Source organism: Carcharhinus amblyrhynchos, chromosome 12 (genome assembly GCF_965287045.1).
Source record: "Carcharhinus amblyrhynchos chromosome 12, sCarAmb.v2.hapA, whole genome shotgun sequence".
Classification (NCBI taxonomy): domain Eukaryota; kingdom Metazoa; phylum Chordata; class Chondrichthyes; order Carcharhiniformes; family Carcharhinidae; genus Carcharhinus; species Carcharhinus amblyrhynchos.
Window position 1 is genome coordinate 70,472,078 of NC_137335.1, and position 23,293 is coordinate 70,495,370.

The window sequence follows — 23,293 nt, forward strand, 5'->3', positions numbered from 1 at the left end:
AGGCTTACATTAACACTGCAATGAAGTTACTGTGAAAATCCCCTAGTCGCCACAGTCTGGCACCTGTTTAGGTTCACTGAGGGAGAATTTAGCATGGCCAATGCACTTAACCAGCACGTCTTTGGACTGTGGGAAGAAGCCGGAACACTCGGAGGAAACTCATGCAGACACGGGGAGAACATGCAGACTCTGACTCAAGCCGGAAATCAAACCCAGGTCCCTTGCGCTGTGAGGCAGCAGTGATAGCCACAGTGCCGACGTGCCGCTGTGATAGCAGAACAGGAGCTTCGTGATTAGTGAAAACTATAATGTTGCATAGAAGTAAAATTAAAAGAATCTAAGCAGATGTGGAGCTTTTGGATCCTGTGAGCAGAGGGCAAAGAAACAGAGTTTATATCACAGCTCTGAGATGAGAAATGAGCCGATTGCCTCTATTAAACCTCTCAAGCTTGGCAACTCCCCTCATCCCCGGCCTCGTGAGATGGACATCAAATAAGAAGCAGAATTAATTAAAGCGGCGAATGAAGTGAAACGATTAAAAAAAAAAGAAATCGAATGTCTGTCACCCTTCGCTGACCTGATCCCAAAGCGAATTCTCAGGCGATTTGATTGACGGGATCAGGGAAGGAGATTAAGATCCGGATAGGCATAATCATAACACCAGCCACACCTGTTAGGAAATCATTGCTGTCTGTAATGAGCAGAGTTAGTGAATTCAATGATTTAACATCCAGAGTCTGTGTCACAAAGGAATAAATGTTTATGACATTACATGTTCAGTGGGCATGAAATTTTTTTAAAAAAATTGCTCACAAGTGCCAGCTGATTAAACATGACCACTGAACCTGGGTTAGAAATTGGATAACACAGCATCTTTTCCTCAGGCACAGAAAACACGCTGTGTGCTGCAATCACATTTTTCCAGGTGAATAGTCAGGGCCTTTAAAGGGACTACTGGAGATTGCCAGATAAAAGACAAGTAAAACTGCCTTTTTTTAATGATCCAAATTTCAGCCAGGCAGAGCTCAAAATGATCTCCCTCCTCCCATTTCCTCAAAATGTCCTCAGCCAGCTGGACATCCTATCCTGTCGAGCGGACCACACCTGGCATCTGCAGTCCACTGGGACTATAAGAGCGAGGACTACTGTAATAACTCCATAGAGGTGAAAGTCTCAACACCAAGTTACTTTATTTACACCATGCATCTGTACGCAGCCAGCTCTCCAGTTGTTCCCTGCTGAATGCAGGCTGGGAGACTGACATACCTGCTTTAAATAAGGAGCATGAGGCTCCCTGATTTAACCATCAATTAGAACTCGTCAGATAATTCATACTCTAGCAAGCCAACCTCATTAGCCTGGCTGTCGTCATCACAACTACCTACCAATTTTTTTTGTTGTCCCACCCTTAAACACTTAGAAAACGTGGAAGCGCACATTCCATTCGGATCAGGCCCTGATTTGAGCACAATCCTATTCCAGGTCTATGTTCCGCTCAATGTAAAAAAAATACACTGGAATTCCATCCATCCTACACATCTTGGGAGACTAAGGGGCAATTTAACATAGACAATACACCTAACCTGCACATCTTTGGACTTAGCAATAATCCAGATGTTAACAGGGGCAGGTTTATAGGTGAGGGAACACTTAGCTTCATACATCAGGTTTCCTCTCATTCTGTGGAATTTTATCATCAGAGTTGGCCTCACTCGGTCCTGGCACATTTGGCCCTGTAAGAAATCTCACAACACCAGGTTAAAGTCCAACAGGTTTATTTGTAGCAAATGCCACTAGCTTTCGGAGCGCTCTCCTTCATCAGGCGGGTGGGAGAACTCCCATTGTCACCTTGTCACTCACATCAGAATTCTACCTGCTCGTCACACTGCCCGCTCATCATGGTGCCTGGTATTAGTGCAGAATGCGCTGTTGAGTGGCTGCAAGTCTCATTATGGGATCCACAATTCTAAAAGGCCAACTATACCACTTAAAGACACTGGATTACCTAAAAGGGAAGTGCATTGTTGCTGGAGCCGGCCACTGAAAGTCTTTGCATTGGTGGGCTTTGATGTGGAAAAATGTTGGATAATAGTGTGAGACTGAGCACATTCCAATATTCTCAGATGCTGTACCAGTTGTCTTGCTAGAGGACGTCCCAAGGAAGAGAGGTGTTCAGGGACCAAAAGACTCTCCAGAGATACACTCAGAGAGTAGTGGGATCAGATAGCCATGTCAATCAATGCCAGTCAAGCCCAAAGAATCCCAATTCAGTGCTGCAGGAAGTTCAGTTACCTGTGTTAAGGAAATGGTTGGTGATAAATATCCAAATCACAGAGGGGAAACTGGAAATAACTGCCCCCAACTGGATATCTGCAATTTGGTATAATGTGTGGAAAGATTTGAGATCCAGGGAATGATGTCCCAAATGTTTTCTGATGATTTTAAATAAAATAAATGTTTATTAAGTAATAAAATAAACAGCAAGAAAGTAAACTAGAAGTGTTTAAAATAATTTGTTTATTTTAAACAAAATAAATGTTTATTAAGCAATAAAATAAACAGCAAGGAAGTAAACTAGAAATGTGCTCAACACAGGCAATGGCTATGCACAGGATCACTAATTTTACACAACAATTTTTACTTCACTACTTTCAGAGCTAATTCTCCCCAAATGTTTCACAATACCATATAGATTTTAAAAACTATATAACATAGCAACAGTTACCACATTGGGCGGTTATACATCTTCGGGGTTGTTTCTAAGGAAGGACAAAACAAGACACACTTTCTTCACAGACACTACTTGCTGAGATTCAGACAGCTATTCCAGCTGTTGGCTAAAATCCAATAAACAAAGAACAAAGAACAATACAGCACAGGAACAGGCCCTTCGGCCCTCCAAGCCTGCGCCGCTCATGCGCCCAACTAGATCGATCGTTTGTATCGCTCTATTTCCAGTCTATTCATGTGGCTATCTAGATAAGTCCTAAAGGATCCCAGCGTGTCTGCCTCAACCACCTTACTTGGCAGTGCATTCCAGGCCTCCACCACCCTCTGTGTAAAATACGTCCCCCTGACATCTGTGTTGAACCTTGCCCCCCTCACCTTGAACCTGTGACCCCTTGTGTTCGTCATCTCCGACTTGGGAGAAGGTTTCCCACTGCTCACTCTATCTATGCCCTTCATAACATTATACACCTCTATTAGGTTGCCCCTCATCCTCCGTCTTTCCAGGGAGAACAACATTAGTTTACCCAATCTCTCCGCATAGCTCAGACCTTCCATACCAGGCAACATCCTGGTAAACCTTTTCTGTACTCTCTCCAAAGCCTCCACATCCTTCTGGTAGTGTGGCAACCAGAACTGGACGCAGTATTCCAAATGTGGCCGAACCAACGTTTTATATAGCTACAATATCATATGCCAACTTTTATACTCTATGCCCCACCCAATAAAGGCAAGCATGCCATATGCCTTCTTCACTACTCTCTCCACCTGTGCTGCCACCTTTAAGGATCTGTGGACTTGCACACCCAGGTCCCAGGTCCCTCTGTGTGTCTATACTCCTGATGGTTCTGCCATTTATTGTATAGCTCCCCCCTACATTAGATCTAGGTGTATAAAGTTATGAAGGGCATAGATAGAGTGAACAGTGGGAAACTTTTTCCCAAGTCGGAGATGACGAACACAAGGGGTCACAGGTTCAAGGTGAGGGGGGCAAGGTTTAACACTGATGTCAGAGGGACGTATTTTATACAGAGGGTGGTGGGGGCCTGAAATGCACTGCCAAGCAAGGTGGCAGAGGCGGACATGCTGGGATCGTTTAAGACTTATCTGGATAGCCACATGAACAGACTGGGAATAGAGCGATACAAATGAATGGACACATGAGCAGCGCAGGCTTGGAGGGCCGAAGGGCCTGTTTCTTGTGCGATATTGTTCTTTGATCTTTGTACTGAAATGCATCACATCACATTTATCTGGGTTAAATTCCATCTGCCATTTCTCCAATCAATTTTCCAGCCTGTCTATGTCCTGCTGTATTCTCTGATAATGTTCATCACTATCCGCAACTCCAGCAATTTTTGTGTCGTCAGCAAACGTACTGATCACGCCAGCTACATCTTCTTCCAAATCATCTATATATATCACAAACAGCAGAGGTCCCAGTACAGAGCCCTGCTGTACACTACTAGTCACAGACCTCCAACCGGAAAAAGACCCCTCCACTGCAACCCTCTGTCTTCTATGGCTAAGCCAGTTCTCCACCCATCTAGCTAGTTCACCTTTTATCCTGTGAGATTTAACCTTTTGCACCAGCCTGCCATGAGGGACCTTGTCAAGTGCTTTACTAAAATCCATATAGACTACATTCATGGCCCTTTCCTCATCAGTCGTTTTTGTCACCTCCTCAAAAAACTCAACCAAACTTGTGAGGCTTGACCTCCCTCGTACAAAACCATGCTGTCTATCGCTAATGAGATTATTCCGTTCTAAATGTGCATATATCCTATCTCTAAGAATCTTCTCCAACAATTTCCCTACCACGGACATCAAGCTCACCGGCCTATAATTACCCAGGTTATCCTTGCTACCCTTCTTAAATAATGGGACCACATTTTCTATCCTCCAATCCTCTGGGACCTCACCTGTGTCCAGTGAAGAGACAAAGATTTCTGTTAGACGCCCAGCAATTTCTTCTCTTGTCTCCCTGAGCAGTCTAGGATAGATGTCATCAGGCACTGGGGATTTGCCTGTCTTAATGTTTCTTAAAAAACCGAACACTTCCTCCCTTGTAATTGAGATTTTTTCTAACGGGTCAACACATCCCTCTGGGACAGTACCAGTCAACACGTCCCTCTCCTTTGTGAACACTGAACAAATTCCTTTCATAGGTTTAATCATTTTCTTATATTGGTGGCGTCAGCTCTGTGCTGGAAATCATTTAAATGTTAATTTCAATACAATATATATGAGATTAGCAGGCCCAGACTGCTAACATCTCCCTCCCACCAGAGTGGATCTCTCCAGCAGAGATTACAGTAGTTCCCCACTTTCAGGGAAATAGTGGCCTGACCCCACTGGAGTGAAGGGAGGCATTCAGGGCCCCTCAGAGGATCATGCAGTGTTGGGTGCCCCTTGAGTATTGGCACTCTGGCAGTGCCAGTCTTTGCACCCGACGCTGCCTCTGGGGCAAAGTGTCAATGCCTTGGCACAGCCCATGAAGCATGGGGCAATGCCAATGGGGGCAGAGCCTAAGGGGACAGAGCCAGAGGAGGACAGGGACTAAGGGGGTTGGACCTCTGAGGGGATGATCGGTTGGGGTGGGTTGTCCCGCTGCCACTCTGCAGATGGGATCAATGTTGGGGGGTGGTGGCCAATGATCAGGTTGGGCTGGGGGACTCAGCCTGCTGGGGTTCAGAACTGCAGGGGGGAGGAGGGGTCCGGACTGCAAGAGTGGGGAATTGGGTGGGGGCCTAGAGATCGGGGCAGGCCAGGAATGGTCCAGGGGCAGCGATCAGGCTGTTGGAAAGGGGGTTGCAGAGGCTCAACAATGTGGGGTTGCAAGGCTGGCCAGCAATTGAGCTAGCCAGCAATCGGGAGGCTGGTAGCGCAGGGCTACTGCACGTGTGACAATCTCGGCACTGACAGATCGGTGCATATGCAGTGGCCTGCTCAACACTGTGCAGCTCGCCTCTCCAGTGGGAATAGGCCCCACCCTCTGCTTTTTAATGATATTCACACTGGTGGCCTCTGAAATGCACAGAGTGTGGGAGATTCTTCTCTGAACTCCCACTGGGGAAAAAAAACAACGTGATTTATTCCAGTTTTCACTCTAATTTGACACGTAGAATGTTTTTGGGAGAATTCCAGTCTTTATCTTTCACCTAAAATGGCACGATGTCACAGCTGACAATTAATAACCTACATGTCTATTTTACACCCTAAGAATTGCTGCTATTTGTAACTACTCCTGCCACATCTGGTCTGTCACACTTGTCTGTCTTGTGCCATCCTCAGACAGTCCCACTGTAGCTTGTCCACAATCATGCTGTCATTTCCTTTTTGATTTGATTTATTATTGTCACATGCATTAGTATGCAGTGAAAAGTATTATTTCTTGCGCGCTACACAAACAAAGCATGACGTTCATAGAGAAGGAAAGGAGAGAGTGCAGAATGCAGTGTTACATCATAGCTTAGGTGTAGAGAAAGATCAACTTAATGTGAGGTAGGTCCATTCAAAAGTCTGATGGTAGCAGGGAAGAAGCTGTTCTTCAATTGGCTGGTACGTGACCTCAGACTTTTATATCTTTTTCCTGATGGAAGAAGGTGGAAAAGAGAATGTCCGGACTGCATGGGGCGCTTGATTATGCTGACTGCTTTTCCAAAGCAGTGGGAAGTATGGACAGTGCTAATGGATGGGAGGCTGTTTGCATGATGGACTGGGTATGATGGACTGATCCTTCATCCAACTATGCCAACACTGACCACTCTTTCTGCTACCGCTCCCCCCCCGACTCAACTTTGCCCTCTGAAAGTTATTTCTGTAGCTCTTCAGCTTTGATTAATTGAGCAAAATACCGATGTATTATTTTCTGAATGTCACTTTTTAGAGTTCTGTTATTGATCTTGCATTCTCGGGCAACTCTTCATTTGTCTTCCAATCTCTATATGGAATTTAAACATCCTCATTTCACAGCTCTCTATTTTCTTCCACAGATCTTTATTTATTGCCTCGGTTTCTGAGGTAGACTGGAAAGTGGATAGATTTTTACGAGTTTTTGAGCAGTAAGTTGTAACTCCAGTGTGCCTCTGTCTAAGCTGGAAATGTTGGAGAGGTGGCAGGTCTAGGTAAGGCAGTGAAGGATATGAAAGAACCAACTGAATACAGTCTGAGACAAGGGCAACACTCATAAACAAGAACCACCCCCCCCACCTCGCCCCAACCCCGATCGCTGGCCTCCCTCCTCCTCCCACCGATCCTGTTCGCAGAATGGCAGCAGCACCCCCTACACCCACTGATCATCTTCCCATAGGTCCCACCCGCATCAGGCCCCATCCATATAGGCCCCTCCCCCATAGGTCACGCCCACTTGGCACCACCTCATGCTCGATGGGCAGTGCCAAGGTGCCTCTTTGTATTGGCACTTGGTAGCCAGTGATCTGGCCCATGGACAGTAAAATGCTATGTAAAATCTACTCTCTGAAACTGGTTATTAGGCATTCTTTCCTTTTAGTATTTCTGAAAAGCAGTGGGTACTGGGAGACTTAAAAAAGGAAGCCTTTTTGCCATTGAGAAATAACGTGACACGTTCTGACAAACTCACATGTTTACATGGGGAGGATGAAACAAGGTATAGAGCAGGGTTAGACGAGGTGGCCTGTCGAGCCAGCCTCTGACATTTTGTGCTGTTATGGATCAACTAGGGCTTCAACTCCATTCTCCCACTCACTCCCCATATCAGTTGATTTCCTGAAGGACCAAAAATCTGTTTATTGCAACTTTAAATGTACTCAACAATGGAGAAACCACAAACCTCTGGGGTGGAGAATCCAAAAGATTCACAAACCTCTGAGTGAAGTCATTCCTCCTCATCTCCATTCTAAACAATTGGCTCCTTATCCTTAGATTATCTCCCAGCGTTTTAGATTCCCCGACCAGCGGAAACAATCTCTCGGCATTTACTTTAACGAGCCTCTTTGTAACCTTGTACATTTCAGTGAGATCATCTCTCGTTCTGCTGAACTCCAGAAAATCTAAGCCCAATTTACACAGCCTCTCATCAGAAGCAACTCCCTCCTTCCATGCTAACCATATTTTCTCTCTCCACAGATGCTACCCAACCTGTTGAGTTTTTCCAGAATTTTTCTGGCTTTGTCATTCATCCTGGGGACCAATTCAATGAACTTTCATTCTACTGCCCCCAATGCATATCAATCCTTCCTCAAATATGGAGAGTAAAACTACACACAGCATTCTGGGTGCAGTCTCATCAAAGTGTTGCAAGACTTTTTTTCTTGGAATCCAATCCTCTTGCAATAAAAGCTATTTAAAGTTGACTATTAGAGTCACAAGTGGCTTACATCAACATTGCAATGAAGTTACTGTGAAAATCCCTTAGTCACCACACTCTGGTCCCTGTTTGGTACACTGAGGGAGAATTTAGCAAATGGTCAATGCACCCTAACCAGCACATCTTTCAGACTGTGGAAGAAAACTGGACCACCCAGAGGGTGCAGACTCCACACAAAAAGTAACCCAAGCCAGGCATTGAACCCAGGTTCCTGGCACTGTGAAGCAGAAGTGCTAACCACCATTTGTCCTCCTGTTCACTTGCTGTATCTGCATGCAGTGGTCAGAAGCATCATACGTTACTATGGATGAAGAAGCAACTAAGCAATTAAATGAAAATACAAACAGGTTTGTTTATTGGACACTTAGATAATCTCTAGATCCCTTGGAAAATGATAATTAATTTAAAGACTGCTATAAGGTCCCCATGCTCCTTCCAATTTGATCAATTTCTATTCTCAAGTTCTATTATTAAATATGAATAACATATTGCCAGCATTAATAAATGTTCAATTACATTAACCTTGGTGTTCTACCTTAATATTAAAGCATTAATGTGATGGGCTATAATAGGCAAAGACTGTGAGTTACTTTGCATAAATAACGTGATTGGATTGTAGGTGTTCTGTGAGGTCCAAATTTTGCTTAGCCGTCTGGTTAAGATCTTTCTGCAAAATCGCTGACTGGAATTTTCCGATTGTTTATGCCATCCCTCTGAAGTGAACGGAGATTTGGCGCGTTGCCAAAATCTCCGTCTTTGCTGCAGCGGGAACGTGGCGTGAACGAACAGTAAGGTCACGCTCTCTGTCTCTATTGCCTAAATGAGCAGAGATTAATAGAGGTTTGCACAATAAATATTGAATGCCTTATTGCTTTAAAAAGTAAAGGAAATGGGTAGTATTTTGTTTGTGTCCTTCCCTCCCCATCAACAACACAACCAATTCGAACAGTTGTCAATGTTTCTCTTAAACCCTCCATGAGAAACATTGAACTTCCATCCATGAAATGGCACAAGGTTGGCTTTCTTGCCCCCAGCAGAGAGGAAGCCCTGCCCTCGAGCCCTGCCAGTCAGTTTCATGGCTAACAACTCTCTGATCCCAACCTCCCATCAGACTGATGGCCATGGCTAATTTTGCAGAAGCCCCAGAAAGAAACAAGTTGTAATAGAACGAGGCTTGAAGGTAGATCCAGATTATCACTTAGGCCAAGCTAGCTGGCCCCGGTGAAAGGATAAGGTTGGGTTGGGGGCAAGGTAGACAAGACACAGGTGGGGTGGGGAAATGAGGGGGTCGGATGACCGTGGGTGGGAGAGCTACTGTTGACACAGAGCACTGTAAAGGAGGCATCGGGCCCCTGGACTAGCCAACAGCCAGCTCATGAAAGGTGGTAGATTGGATGCTTGGTACCCCACTGGTCTCCATAGGTAAATTTCAAACACTGGCAGGAGAAGGCTATTAAAAGACCATGGTCATGTAAGGGTTCCACAGGCAGTTGGCCCTCTTGACACATCTCGCCATGAGTAAATTTGTGGCAGGGTGGAAAGTTAAGTGCTAGCAATGGCATCCATGGCATGTTGCCCAACTTTATACCACCCACATCCTTCCAACTTACCCTGGGGGATATAAAATTTATCCCATAGGAAAAGGAGTAGGCCATTCAGCCCCAAATCAATTCTGCTGTTCTATTAGATCATGGCTACTCCATGTCATAACTCACTCTACTCATCCTTGATCCTGAATACCATTCCATTGCCAAACAAAAATCAGTTTTGACATTTTCAGTTGACCTTAAACATCTACAGCCTTTTGGTGGAGGGAGTTCCAGACTTCTAATGCTCTCTGCATGAACCAATCCTCCCTGACGCCCCTTCTGAGTGCTCTAATATTACAATTATGTCTAATTGTTCTAGACTCACGTCATCAGATTAAAACATTTTCCTGCACCTAGCATTTGAGCAGATGAACTATGAGCATAAGTAGGCCATTTAGCCCCCTGAGCCTGTGGGGTTGTGGCCGATCTGATTGTAGCCTCAACTCCACGATCTACCTACCCCTTATAATCTTTTAGTCAAGAATCTAGCCATCTCTGCCTGAAGAATATTCAATGACTCTGCCCCCACCACTCTCTGGGAAACAGACTTCCAAAGACTCACAGTGCTGAGAGAGACAATTATCCGCATTCTATCTTAAATCATAGAATCTCTACAGTACAGAAGGAGGCCACTCAGCCCATCGAGTCTGCACCGACCACAATCCCACCCTGGCCATACCTGCAACCCCACGCACTTTACCCTGCTACTCCAGAGTCAGTTTAGCATAGCCAATCAACGTAACCTGCACATCTTTGGACTGTGGGAGGAAACTGGAGCACCTGGGGGAAACCCATGCAGAAACAGGGAGGATGTGCAAACTTCACACACACACACACACACACACACACACACACACACACACACACACACACACACACACACACACACACACACACACACAGTGACCTGAGGCTGGAATTGAACCTGGAACCCCGGTGCTGTGAGGCAGCTCACCACTGTGAAATGTGTGTCCAATCAACTCCATTAAACTCTTCAATTAAATCACCCCTGAATCCACCATACACATGGGGATGTAAGCATGTTTATGCAATTTGTCTTCATAATTTTGAAACCGATGATTAAGGATTTTATTACCCATGGTACACAGAAAAACATAAAATCCCTACATTGCAGAAGGATACCATCTGGCCCATCGAGCCTGCACCGACAACAATCCCATCCAGGCCCCATCCCCATACCCCACGTATTTATTTTGCTAAGGGTCGATTTAGCATGGCCAATATGTGAGCACATGAGCACACTTAGCCCACAAATCTTTGGACTGAAGGAAGAAACCGGAGCAGCCTGAGGAAACCCATGTAGAGAACGTGCAACCTCCACACACACAGTAACCTGAGGCCAGAACTGAACCCAGGTCCCTGGAAATGTGAGGCAGCAGTGCTAACCACTGTGCCTCCATGTTGCTGCATACCTGTTCAAAATTTTCAAATCCCGGTGAGAATCAGTAATTCCAGCACCAGTAATACTGGAGATCCATCCTAAGGTATATAAGAACACTGGTAGAAGCAATAACTATTTATCAGTTTAATAGACCAATCTGGGGCTGCAAAATATGCTTGAGGAGTTGTGCAATAATAGCCCTGGCTGATTGTTCGGCAGATTTCGAGCTTGCTTGTTCAGATTGAAATCTCTGCTTATAATTCTGTCACTCTTCGACGCGGCCAAGATTTAGGAACCTGCCTTTTGGGGAATGGGATTGGGAGTAGCTGTGGCAATTCCCAGCCACCCACACTGACATTAGGTAATCCTTGTATTGAACTGAAAATATGATAGCGGTAAGCTTTTTCATATTCTAATTACTGAGGTCTAACATTAGCCAAAACCTTTATTTGTTGGCTGGCAGCCAGAGTTTCCATTACAGAGACAGTTAAGTGAGCCAAACGTAATGAGAGCAGAGTTGGTCTGCCATTGCAACCACACTGCTCACAAAGGCATGGGCTCAAAAAATTAATAATTACCCCATTTGCAGTAATCTGTTTACTGGATTTAATGCAGACTTTTGCTCTTTAACCACACTTTGAGATGGCAGGTATCCCTCACGTTGACTGGCAAAAGCAACTTTTGCATTTGGTTATAATATAAACAATAAAAAACACACAAAATTCATGTTAAACCACAATATATCACAACACCCTCACAACAATGAGAAAGCCTGTAATGGCTTGCTCACTCCCCATAAGAATATAGGTATTCATCAGATGGGTGCAGAAGTCTCTTCAGCAAGAGCACACCATGGGGAAGCGATGACCAACTGGTATTGTCGCCAGACTAATTAATCCTGAAACTCAGCTGATGTTCTGGGAATACAGGCTCGGATCCTGCCATGGTAGATAGTGGAACTTGAATTCAGTAAAAAACATCTGGAATTAAGAATCTCCTGATGACCATGAAACCATTCTAAAATGGCCATCTGGTTCACTAATGTCCTTTAGGGAAGGAAATCTGCCATCCTTACCTGGTCTGGCCTACATGTGACTCCAGAGCCACAGCAATGTGGTTGACTCTGAACTGCCCTTTCGGGACTAGGGATGGGCAACAAACGATGACCAGCCAGTGACACACATCTCCCAAGAATGAAATTAAAAAAAAGTTTTAGACTGGAATGTTACAGCTCTACACTCCGGTGGGATTTTCCCATCCCGCTGCAGGGAATGCAGATTTGGCTCAACACTGAATTCTCCAACCTCACTGAAGTGGGACTGTGGTGTGAACGGCCGGTAAGATCACGCCCGTTATTTCCAGCATCACAGTCAGTCAGTTATATCTTCTCAATAAACTCTCTGTTTCAAATCATTGCAACATGCCCGTTAATTATGGAGTAAGCCTTTTTGCTGAATAAGTGCCAATGCTGCCAGAGTTGTCAATTGTTACATAACGTGATAATGGCTGATCTAAAATGTTCGATCTCTGCATGACAGTCCACCATGCAGCTGCTAACAATGATCTGAACTGCAGTCGGTAAGTACACACAAAGCAAAGACTTGTATTTACGTTGCATCTTCCTCAAGCTCACCCTAACCTTTTGTTATTCATACACTAAGACACCCAGATCCCTCTGCAATTCAGAGCTCTGCAATCTATCACCATTTAGAGAATGCGGGGGGTGGGGGGGTGGCAGGGATTCTCTGGCCTCCCTACAATGTGTTTCTCATGGCGGGAGGCGGCTGGTGGGATCTTCTTGTCCCGCTGCTGTCAATGGGATGTCTGCTGCAAATATTAACAATGAGGACTTACTTCTTTCTGCTCCTTTGATGGTCAGACCAACATTCAGGTAACTTCCCTGAGATCAATTGCCATTTAATTATGAAATTGTTAGATGGCAGATACAGTGAGTAATTACTATTGACTGTAATGAAGGTCTGACTGACTGGTTTCTCGATGGGTGCGAGGTTCCCACCAAACATACTCCCAGGATTCACTTCAGGATGGACGAAAGAATGACACCCGCATCTGCCATCTTCAGAAGTTCTTGTTGGAACCCAGCATGAGGAAGAACACAAAGAGGAACACGGTTCATTCCCAATTTCCTGCCCCTCTGCATTCTGCACGTTGAACTTCCACTCATTTAAGAGTGGAATTTCTGGCTGGAGGTTCACTTTCTGCAACTCCAACAGTGTAATTGCTGTGTTTATAACTGGCATAGTTTATGTACACAGATTTATTTAATTAATGGAGAATTTCCACTTTAATTCAGGATTCAACTCACAAGTATGCTAATTTAGGTATTTAGTGGGCTCCAAGCTTTTTAATGCCTTTCTAGATCGGATTCTGTCAGATCTGTAATGTGAAGCATAGCTCAAAACGATTCCTGTTCAGCACACCATTCTGCTCACCAAAGCGGAAGTGAGCTATGGGCGTCAAGAAATTAGCTGCCTCTTGAACGAACGTGAAATAAAGGCTGGTATTTGCCTAAATTTAAGGGGCATCAACTACATTTGAAAATCTGTTCTTATCCTGAATGTATATTGCCTTATTAAACAACATCTATGACGAGGGGTGATGGGAGAATTTGAATTGCACTTCCACCCCAGTTTCTCCCTGTTCCCAGCTGCCATTCCCAATCATAACATTTGCCACAGGATAAGTGGTTAAACTGCCCACCCAAACCAACAGTACCTGAATTCATAAACAGCAATTGGGGATGATGTTTCCTTATTGCAGTCTACCAGACAATAGGCAAGCAACATCTCAGTCTCCATACTGTGGGTAAATGGGCAATGCATCACCAGCCCTGGAACCAAATACCCCACTTATCCCTGACATGCTCGGTGGAATTTTCTCATCCCACTTACCAAGGGAACCGTAACATGCACAGGTCTGTTGACCTCAGATTGGAATTTCTGGCCTTGGGGCGAGAACAGCCCCAAGAAAGTCCCACCTTCTTCCACCTTCTTCCACTGGGAAAAAGATACAAAAGTCTGAGAACATGTACCAACCGACTCAACAACAGTTACTTCCCTGCTGCCATCAGACTTTTTTAAAATTCATTTGTGGGACCTGGGCATTGCTGACTGGCCAGCATTTATTGCCCATCCCTAGTTGCCCTTGAACATGATGGTGACCTGCTTTCTTGAATCGCTTGTTCTGTGGGTTGACCCACAATAAAAAGTCTGACAACACCAGGTTTTAGTCCAACCTATTTATTTGATAATATACTCACAAGCTTTCGGGGTTAGTCCCTTCATCAGGTGAATGGAGAGTTCTGGCCTCAGACAGAGCATATAAAGCACAGACAGTTTAGAGATTACTGATTAGAATGCGAATCCTTACACCTAACCTGCTGTTCAAGACCTGAAGTGGCTGATAATGTGAGTGGAAGGAGCACTGATCACAGTTTAAAGAGATGTGTATTGTCTCCAGACAGTACAGTAAGTGAGGTTTTGCAAACCCAGGCAAGTCACGGGGGTTACAGATAGTGCGACATGAACCCAAGATCCCTGTTGAGACCGTCCTCATGCGTGCGGAACTTGGCTATCAGTCTCTGTTCAGCGACTCTGCGCTGTCGTGTGTCGTGAAGGCCGCCTTGGAGAATGCTTACCCGAAGGTCAGAGGCTGAATGCCCGTGACCACTGAAGTGTTCGCCAACAGGAAGGGAACAGTCTTGCCTGGTGACTGTCGAGCGATGTTCATTCATCCGTTGTCGACGCTACGACAACGGATGAATGAACATCGCTCGACAGTCACCAGGCAAGACTGTTCCCTTCCTGTTGGCGAACACTTCAGTGGTCACGGGCATTCAGCCTCTGACCTTCGGGTAAGCATTCTCCAAGGCAGCCTTCACGACACACGACAGCGCAGAGTCGCTGAACAGAGACTGATAGCCAAGTTCCGCACACATGAGGACGGTCTCAACAGGGATCTTGGGTTCATGTCGCACTATCTGTAACCCCCGTGACTTGCCTGGGTTTGCAAAACCTCACTTACTGTACTGTCTGGAGACAATACACATCTCTTTAAACTGTGATCAGTGCTCCTTCCACTCACATTATCAGCCACTTCAGGTCTTGAACAGCAGGTTAGGTGTAAGGATTCGCATTCTAATCAGTAATCTCTAAACTGTCTGTGCTTTATATGCTCTGTCTGAGGCCAGAACTCTCCATTCACCTGACGAAGGGACTAACCCCGAAAGCTTGTGAGTATATTATCAAATAAATAGGTTGGACTAAAACCTGGTGTTGTCAGACTTTTTACTGTGTTTACGCCAGTCCAACGCCGGCATACCCACATCTTGACCCACAATGCCATTAGGGAGGGAATTTCAGGATTTTGACCCTGATTGGTGTAACAAATTGTCGCTAAATTAGTCTCCCCTCAATCTGGTTTCCAATGTGGAGTGCCATAAGCATAGACAAGGGTCGTGGGTGGAGAGGGGACTCACAATGTTGAAATGGTGGCGCGGGCTCGTTGGGCCGAAGGGCCTGTTTCCCATGCTGTGTTGTTCTTTGTTCTTTGTTCTTTGTTCTTTGCTAATCACCACCTTTGACATCCAGTGGTGTAACCATCACTAAATCCCCCACTGTCAACACCCTTGGGGTTACCATTGACCAGAAAGCGATGTATTTCCAAGTCAGGATGATGAGTAGTTTGGAGGAAAGCTTGCAAGTGATGATGTTCCCACTTATCTGTTGCCCTTGTCCTTCTAGATGGAAGTGGTTGTGGGTTTGGAAGATGCTGTCTAAGGATCTTTGGTGAATTGCTGCAGTGCATCTTTTAGATAGTACACACTGCTGCTACTACGTGGCGTGGTGGAGGGGTTGAATGTTTGTAGATTTGGTGCCAGTTAAACAGGCTGCATTGTTCTGGATGGGTCCAAGCTTCTCGAGTGTTGATGAAGATTCACCCAACCAGGCACATGGGGATTAGCTCATCATACTCCTGAGTTGTGCCTTGTAAATGGTGGATAAGCTTTGGAGAGTCAGGAGGTAAGTTACTCGCCGCAGTATTCCTAGCCTCTGACTTGCTCTTGTAGCCATTGTGTTTATAGGGTGAGTCCAGTTGAGTTTCTGGTCAATGGTAACCCCAAGGGTGTTGACAGTGGGGGATTTAGTGATGGTTACACCACTGGATGTCAAAGTGGTGGTTAGCAAAGAACAAAGAACAAAGAACAACACAGCATGGGAAACAGGCCCTTCAGCCCAACGAGTCCGCGCCACCATTTCAACATTGTGAGTCCCCTCTCCACCCATGACCCTTGTCTATGCTTCTGGCACTCCACATTGGAAACTAGATTGAGGGGAGACTAATTTAGCGACAATTTGTTACACCAATCAGCCTAAGAGCACATCTCTGGGGTGTGGGAGGAAACCGGAGCACCTGGAGAAAACCCATACAAGCATGGGGAGGATGCGCAAACTCCCACAGACACTGGCCCAAATCCATGTATCTGCACAGCAAACAGTGATAGTCACTGAGCTGTCGTGTTGCCCAGCATCTGGTCCAGTTTAAGCATATACTAACGATGTGGTACTAGGCTACTCTCGAAACATCCAAGAGCAGCCCTCGCACTAGCATGCCTACTAGCATATCTAGCGTGTCTCTTACTGGTGATGGTCATTGCTTGGCATTTGTGTGGCGCAAATGTTACTTGCCACTTGTCAGCCCAAGCCTGGATATTGTCCAGATCTTACTGCATTTGAAGATAGATTGCTTCAGTATCTGCGTCATGAATAGTGTTGAACTTTGTGCAATCATTGACAAACATCCCCACTTCTGATCTTATAATGGAGGGAGCATCATGAATGGACCTACCATATATTTTTCTCTACATCCTAGCTATTACTGTAACACTACATCCTGCACCCTCTCCTTTCCTTCTCCCCTGTGTACTCAATGAATGGAATGTTTTGTATGTATAGCATGCAAGAAACAGTACTTTTTACGTATTCCAATACATGTGACAATTATAAATCAAATCAAAAGAAATATTAAATAATTATTGTAAAATGTAGTCCATTTCCTGCAATTCTATTTGACTCCCCGAATGGTTACCTATCCAAACTATCAGGCATAAAAATGGGATGAAATTCATGCTACGTTCTAAGGCCAGATTTGAGTGTCTGGATTGTACATCAGCAGCCTAATTTATAGCACTGTTGGAAATGTGATGATCAAATCCCATCTTAAAGATTCACAGCAAACCACACAATCTGCATAACAGTAAGCCAGGAACTGGCTATTCACTTTTCTGATAGTTTCCCATCAATAATAAAATGATTCAATTTGATTGAATTAGGACAAATTTCCTCAACTGAGTGCATGTGCAAAAAGCAGTGTCATTTGGAAGAAGAAGCCTTTATTTTTAATTAAATTACATTGAAGGCTGGAGCATGATGATTTCAATAATTGTCTGATTTCTTGGGGCTTATTTTTACAAAGGCTAATTTTACATATTCCCAATATGTTGATAGGTGAACAGCTACGGGAATTGGAATTTTAACTGTCATTTGCATGTGGTGCAAATCTGTCAATAGGAGATTTTAATAATACATATTTTGATGGTGTGTAAGTTTGACCTTCTCTAATTTGCTACTTCTTCTACACCATCCAAAATGAGGACTGAGAAAGGTCAAACAGGTCGGGCTAACTGTGACCATGACAAGGCCTCTCACACAGTGTTCCACTGAAAGCCATCTCCCACTTGCTCCAATAGAGTACAATTTTCACAGAGCTGTAAAAATCTGCTTCTTCTTTGGACGCTAATCTCAGAATAGCATCATAGAATCCCTGCAGTGCAGAAGAACGCCATTACTCCCATTGTATCTGCACCGCCCCTCCCTATCAATGTAAACCCACACATTTATCCTGCTAACCCCTCTAACCTGCACATCTTTGAGCGCTAAGGGGCAATTTAGCATGGTCAATCAACCTAACTTGCACATCTTTGGATTATAGGAGGAAAATGGAGCACCCAGAGGGAACCTACATAGACATGGGGAGAACATGCAAAGTCTACACAGTCACCCAAAGTTGGAATTGAACCTGGGTCCCTGGCGCTGTGAGGCAGCAGTGCCATCTTGCCACCCTGAAACTTGCTGGCCTTTCAATGGAAAGCGTTGTCCTTGACCGACGGTTGTAGATTGGAACCTTCCAGGTTCCAAGATTATGTGCTAAGGGATACATTAAAGTACGGGACAGCAGGCTGAGAGGGTACACAGGGAAAAGTTGCCATCTAAGACTTTCAGCCATGGTACACCGAGGAGCTGGAAAATGTGTAGAAATCCCTTCAGGCTGTACGACTGACATTGAATGTATTTTGCAAATACCAAAGCATTGGAAATTGTATTGAGACATCTAAGAATGGAACACCCTACATGAAGGAAGGTTGAACTCTATTACACTTCCTGTAATTTTTGAATTTGTCATGTTTTGCTCTAAGGTGTATGCCTGACATGAGATCTATATTGAAACTATCAGAAAAATTACAATTGTACAGAGACACCTAAAGGTGGAACAGACTTTATGGGGACAAGTCACATTTTACGGCACTTGCTGTAATTTTTAAGTTGAAATGTTTTACAATGCACATGTACAAATTTTATGAATAAAATATACTTCTGGGGAAATAAATTCTGCTCCCTCCGAATGGTAAAAGGAAAAGATTTCTTCAACTAAATAAACCCTCTTCAGGTACCACTGGCTCTGTCTCGGACTTGTGTTCCACTTGGGAGATGTGTTATCAGTTGCGAATTTTCAAAATTTGCTGATTAATTTACACAACCCCTTCTCCAAAATCTGACTCTTAGGCTGCTCGTTATCCTGAAGGACTTGCCGACTGTGCACATTAATTGCCCATTTAAGTTGTCACAGGAAGTTAGGGCTGAAATTTCACATTGTAAGTATCTTTTTTAACAATGTCATTACTGTCAATGCAATGCCAATCAACCTTTCTCGGCCAGAAGGGGAATAACTTACTCTGTTCAGTCGCATTCCTGCACAGAATAGATGATTAAAAGTACTTCATCGTGATCTTCTTTCCTTCTTGCTTTTCCCTGCACGTCTCTTTTCCCCTCTCTTAATCCAACCTTTCTTTCCCTCTTTCTTTCATTCCTCATTTTGTACTGGATTTGGCACCAATTGACCTTCCTTCTCTAACATTCCACTTTCTTTCTCAACCCTTAAAACTCACTGTCTGAGGTGATACAATGTTGCCCATGTTGTTGACTAACCTCCTATATGCCCTGTCACCCTCACTGCGCTGTTACAAATTTGCACTTCCAGCAAGCTACATTGCAAAAGGGTTTCAAGCTAAAATGGGCAAGAAACAGTCCAACATCACAAAAACATTGCATGCCAACATTGTAATTCAGGTAAGAAACTCCAAAGCATTATACAAGGTCCGTTTGGATCATAAGTTTTGCATTTTGAATTTGGCTAGAGTGAGCAAGAGATTCTTCACTTCAGATGTGATTCAACTGACCCACTAAGGAGCTTTTATCAAACAAAGTTTATTTTAAGAATATGGTTAACATGTATAGAAAGAAAATTAACAATAACTTTTACCAATTACAAAAAAACTCATGATATTGTATAACCCTTAACAAGTACAAAATATATTCCAATCAAACAATCAAACAAACTTGCCCATACAAAACTCTTCCCACTGGCTCAGCACAGAAAATACAAATGCTCACATGATGCTGGAACTTGTTCTTTGGATGAATGCTGCAGCTCTCTTTGTGCACCCACAGACAAGCTTAGAGTCAGAAGAGCTTCCCCAAACACCCGGGAGAGAGAGAGAGAAAGGTACTAACTAGCAACCCACCGAGAGAAGAATTTTCACTCCAGGAAGGCCAGGAAGCCTTGCTTCTCGCTAGCCAACAGAATTTCCAACACCAGGGAGAGAGAGAGAAAAACATTGCTTTTTAGTCTGGTGTCCACCCCCTGCTAAAATAAAACTGCAGTCAGCAGCCAAATTAAAAGTGAAACCTTGAATTCACTATGAAGAAAAGAAAACTATCCAAAACACATGGCCTTCCAACCTGTCTTACTCCTAACAATGCAGGGTCATAAAACAAATCCCAGAAAGTGACTGAGGCCCAGAGTAAAAATAAACAAAACCCCATTTCAGCCATTGAGCCAGCAATAACAAGGCTTCTAGCAGCCAGCCCAGCAACAATGAAAAACCAAAGCTATAGCTGCAGAGAACATGATTAAAAAAATCTTAAAGGTTAAATTCTTTTAAAGGGCATCCTGACAAATATATGAATAACTTGAGAATGGGGGGTATGGTCACTGGAAGGGTCGGGGGTTTTAGATCAGTTGGGTAGCATGGTTGATGCAGGCTTGGAGGGCTGAAGGGCCTGTTCCTGTGCTGTAATTTTCTTTGTGCTTTGTACACTAATGTTACACCAGTCCTATAATGTTGTCGAATAAAATCATAGGGTTTCACTGCAGGTGGAATTTTACAGCCTCACTCGTCCCGCAGAAATAAAATCCCACCCGAGGTCAATGGACCTTTCCATAGTCCTCCCCTCACCAACTCCGTTTCCCATGGTGGGCAGAACAGTAAAATTCCGGCCAACTTGTTCAACCAACTCAAGTGCAAGGGTTAGAAATCTCAGCAACTTCATCAACAAGTCCTCCAACATAGTTAGATGCTTCAAAAATGTGTCAAACTTATGGTAATGCCTATCGATTCACAGTACTGTGTTCAGCTTGAAGAAAAAAGTGTAACTCATGCTCAGAAATTAATCATTTCATCTGATTTGATTTGGTTTATTATTGTCTCATATATTAGTATACAGTGAAAAATATTGCTTCTTGCATGCTACACAAAACATACCATTCTTTGAGAAGAAAAGGAGAGAGAACAGAATGTAGTGTTACACTCATAGCTAGGGGATAAAGATCAACTTAGTGCGACGTAGGTCCATTCAAAAGTCTGACAGCAAGCAGGGAAGAAGCTGTTCTTGAATCAGTTGGTACGTGCCCTCAGACTTTTGTATCTTTTTCCCGACAGAAGAAGGTGGCAGAGAATATGTCCAGGGTGCGTGGAGTCCTTAATTATGTTGGCTGCTTTTCTGAGCCAGCGCGAAGTGTAGACAGAGTCAATGGATGGAAGGCTGGTTTGCATGATGGACTGGGCTGCATTCACAACCTTTTGTTGTTTCTTGTGCAGGTCATCAAGGTAGAGGACTTCATATGCAGAAATTTATTCATATGAGAGAAATATGATTTCCATATAACATCACAGAAAGTGAAACACCAGTTAATTTTAAGGAATGCTCAGTATAGATTGCAGGCAAATCAGAGTCGCTTCTCATCAATGTTGATGCAAAAATGTCTAAACATGTCTAAACTCAACATGTCTAAACTCTACTGTTGTTATTTTGCACAATAAATCAAATCAAATCAAATCAAAGAGTTGGCATTCTTCCTCAGTACGACCAACTTTTAATCACAACTCTGTTCCCAAGGGCACAGAGATCACAGAGCCCATTACTGTGCAGTGATGTTCAATCTACAATGGGAATGGATAGTCATATAGCACACAGATTTTGGCATGTTAAAGGCAACAAAAGCAACATTCCCGGCCCTTGTGCATTTCACCCAGATGCAGAAACATATGTCACAACAGATGCATCAGGAAATGCAGTTGGAGTTGTACTCTCAGTGTAGAGAAGATGTGGAGGTGCCAGTGTTGGACTGGGGGTGGACAAGATGAGAGGTCACACGACACCAGGTTATAGTCCAATAAGTTTATTTGAAACCTCAAGCTTTCGGAGCACTGCTCCTTTATAATGAAGGAGTGGCGCTTGAAGTTTCAAATAAACCTATTGGACTATAACCTGATGTTATGTGACCTCTCATCTCAGTGTAGTGATGAAAGTACTGTGCCGATTGTCAAAAATAGATCGCAAATGTTCTACTGGAGAGTCAGCAACATTAGTCTGCAACTACAATGGTGAGAGTTGACAGCTGTATCTCCATTATAGAAAGTTGATCTCCAGACCAATCCCTGAATTTTTTTTATTCATTCATTTTATTCATTCTTGGGACATGGGCATTGCTGGCTATCCAGCATTTGTTGCCCATTCCTAGTTGCCCGAGGGTAGTGGCTCAGGAATCACATGTAGACCAGACCAGGTAAGGATGGCAGATTTCCTTCCCTAAAGGACATTAGTGAACCAGATGAGTTTTACGACAATCGGCATGGTTCTTCAGTAGATTCTTAATTCCAGGTATTTTTTATTGAATTCAAATTCCACCATCTGCCGTGGCGGGATTTGAACCCGGGTCCCCAGAACATTAGCTGAGTTTCTAGTTTAATAATCTAGCCATAATGCCATTCGGCCATTGCCTCCCCATATGCTGAATACGCAGTTTGACATTGATCTCTACTTGTCCGCAGATGGTCAGTTTGTACAACTTTGAGGTCAATATTTCACAGGTTCATGCAGCTGGGTAGCTGCCTTGTTCAGTTGTGCTGCTATCACAGGCATCGTTAGCAGTGGTGAAGCAATTCGCAACATCGAAAACTACATGATCGCAGTGATTTCGCACTCAACTGAGAATCTTGTTGGACAAAATGAGTTAAAGAGAGAATCAGAGACAAGATAATGTACTGCATAAGTCAGCACCTAAAAGCTGGGTTGCCTTGCAAAGTAAAGGAAAAACTGGCCCCGTACTGCAGAGTAGGCAATAACCATGCATTGCTTGGAGACAAATGTTATTACATGTGGATTTCAAACAGTTATCCCAAAAGCTCTGTAGAAGGATGTGCTGTATTTTGTCCATCATGGATATCTGGGAGTTATTAAGATGAAATAACAATCCCCTGAAGCGATCTGGTGGCCAACCGTAGATCAGTGCATACATTCTATGAAAAATCTTGTACACTGTCCTCTGCAGCCACATCCAAGGCAAGCAAAATTGTGGCACAAAACCATGTTTGGAGGAGTGTAAGCAGCTCCTAGCCATCTATGTTGCTTGTTTGTTGTTTGTGATCTACAAAGCAAATGGCCAGAACTCGCAGCGATTCATTCCGTAAAAAAGCCTCTTCAGTCGTTGGCATTCTAGACAAGCCGTTCATCAAAGAGGGTTTGCCAGAAACTTCACGAAAACCACTTCAATCATTGACATTCCCGAGGAACTGTTTAGAAAACT